The sequence below is a fragment of the Lagopus leucura genome, unplaced genomic scaffold (assembly GCF_019238085.1).
Source record: "Lagopus leucura isolate 7727_CA_CO unplaced genomic scaffold, USGS_WTPT01 34233-0_obj-0_obj, whole genome shotgun sequence".
In the NCBI taxonomy this organism is placed as follows: domain Eukaryota; kingdom Metazoa; phylum Chordata; class Aves; order Galliformes; family Phasianidae; genus Lagopus; species Lagopus leucura.
The window spans coordinates 427-2,959 of NW_024968639.1; the positions used below are offsets into that span (position 1 = coordinate 427).

General features: G+C 57.3%; 1 long non-coding RNA gene across 1 annotated transcript; it reads left to right on the plus strand.

Moving 5' to 3' along the window:
- Positions 1 to 6: 6 nt before the first annotated feature.
- On the plus strand, positions 7 to 2,513 carry LOC122193759. Its single transcript, XR_006182968.1, has 4 exons — positions 7 to 1,031; positions 1,126 to 1,233; positions 1,783 to 1,878; positions 2,454 to 2,513. It is a non-coding gene; the product is annotated as an uncharacterized LOC122193759 (long non-coding RNA).
- The last annotated feature ends 20 nt before the right edge of the window (positions 2,514 to 2,533 follow it).

Sequence of the window (2,533 nt, forward strand, 5' to 3'; positions counted from 1 at the left end):
TTGGGAGCTCTGTTCGTTTCGGTCCCGGGGGATTCGGGGTCCCCTTTGGGATGGGTTTTGGGATCCGTGAGTCCCCTTTGGAGTCAGTTTTTGGGGTCCCTTGGTCTCCCATGATAGGCTTTGGGGATTATGGGGTTCCCTTTGGGGTGAGTTTTAGGGTTTCTGGGTCTCATTTTTGTAGGTTGTGGGGCTCATTGGTCTTCCATCATAGGCTTTGGGGACCCTGGGGTGGGTTTTGGGGTCCTGGGGTCTCCCTCCTGGTAGTTTTTTGGGGTCTCATGTATTCTGGGGTCTCCTTTGGGCTGAGTTTTGGGGTCCCTGGGTCCTATTTTGGTGGGTTTTGGGGTCCTGGGGTCACTTTGCCATTAGTTTTGAGGCTCTGAGGGGCTCCAAGACCCCCATTCCCTGTGGGTTTGGGGGCTGTGGGATCGTGCTTCGGTTTTAGGGTCTCTGAGATCCCTGTCCTCATTGGTTTGGATGCTCTGGGATCTCTTTTCTTATGGGATTTGGAGCTTTAGGAGTTCAGAAGCTTTGGGGTCCCCTTTCCTATGGGATTATAGACAGTGGGATTTTTTTCCCTTTGGGATTGCAGGCTCCAGGATCCCTTTTCCTATGGGATTTGGTGCCGTATGGGCTTAGAGGCTTTGGGATCCCATTTCGTATGGGATTATAGCCTACAGGACCCTGTTCTCTGTAGGATTATGGCCTCTGGGATCCCTTTTCTTACGGGGTTTGGAGCTTCGTGGGTCTGGGGGCTTTGGAGTCGCTGTGGGATTGTAGAACGCAGGACCCTGTTCTCTGTAGGATGACGGGCTCTGGGGTCCCTTTCCTTACGGGGTTTGGAGCTCTACGGCTTTTTGGGTCCCCGGGGTTCTTTTCCTGGTGGGATTTACACCCTACACGGCCCTCTGCCCCCCTTCCTACCCCAGCTGGAATCCTCGCGCCGCCTCTCGGAGATCCGCGTCCTCCACGAGCGCAGCCGCTCTGCAGCCGAGGAAGCACGGCGCAAGGAGGAGCTCTACAAGCAGCTGGTGAATTCAGGGGGGTGGTCTCATGGTTTTAAGGTGGGGGGGGTCCCTCGGTGACCCCTTCCCCCCCCCCCCCCCCCTCGTGTTCTACATGCAGTTGGTGGAGCTGGAGGCACTGCCCCGCGACATCTCCCGCGCCGTCTACACGCAGCGGATCCTGGAGATCGTCAGCAACATCCGCAAGCAGAAGGAGGAGATTGGGAAGGTTGGGGGGGGGGTCCTAAATTTTGGGGTAGGGAGACGTGAGGAGGGGGATTATGGGGCGTTGTGCCCCCAAAATAAGGGTTTTGGGGGTCCCGGTGGCTCTCAGGGTGGGGATTTGGGGGTCTCCGTGGGGCTTGTGGGGTGGGTTTGGGGGTTGTTGTGTCATCTTGGGGTTGGAGATGGGGTGTGGGGGGGTTGTGTGCCCCAAAAGTAGGGGGCTTGGGGGTCCTGGTGGCTCTCAGGGTGGGGATTAGGGGGTGCCGATGGGGTTTGGGGGGTGGCTTTGGGGGTTATCATGGTCGTTGGGGGTCTTGGAAGAGGTTTGAGGAAAGAGTTGGGGGGGATCTGGGGATTTTGGGGGGGCTGTACCCCAAATCAGGGGGATTCGGGGTCCTCGTAACTCTCAGGATGATCCCAAGATTTGGGATTGGGTTTGGGGGTTATCGTGTCCTTTTTGAGGTCTTGGGAGGGGGGAAGAAGGGGGGAGCTGAGGATTTGGGGGTGGGGCTGTACCCCAAAATCAATGGGGTCTCTTCCCCCCTCCCCCCAGATTTTGGTGGACACGCGGGCCCTGCAGAAGGAGATCAACGCGCTGGTGGGGAAACTGGAGCGGACGTTCAGCGTCACCGACGAGCTGCTCTTCAAGGTTTGGGGGTTTTGGGGGGGTCCTGAAGGGTTGTGGGGGTTGTGGTGAGGGAATATGGGGAGCTCTGTAGAATGCAAGGGGGTTTTGAGGGGACCAAATTCTGCCCGGGGACAATTGGGGTGAACCAGAGTCCTAAATCCTACAAGGAAGGGGATCCCAGAGCCCCCTGACCCCAAAACCCACCTGAATGGGAATCAGGGACCCCAGAACTCAGCCCAAAAGAGACCCCAGAGCCCCTGGGATCCCCAAAAAATGACCAGGTAGGAGACGTAGGGTCCCCAAAACTCACCCCAAAATCCCCCAAACCCACCATGGAAAAAGCAGGGGACCCTAAAACCATCGGAACCCCAAAATCCACTCCTAAACGAACCCCAAAGCCCCCAAAACACAATGCAGAGAAACCAAGGACCCCAAAAAACACCGAAACTCAGCCCAAAGGGGACCCCAGAGTACCTGGGACCCCCAAACCTGCCAGACAGAGACCCAGGGACCCCCAAACCCCCCCAAAACGGGACCCCAAAAGCCATTGAAATATAACTTGGGGACCCCCCCCCCAAATTGTGTCCCATCCCCAGGATGCCAAGCGGGATGAGGTGGTGAGGAAGGCCTACAAGTACCTGGCAGCTCTGCATGAGGTAAATTAGGGGGGGGAGAG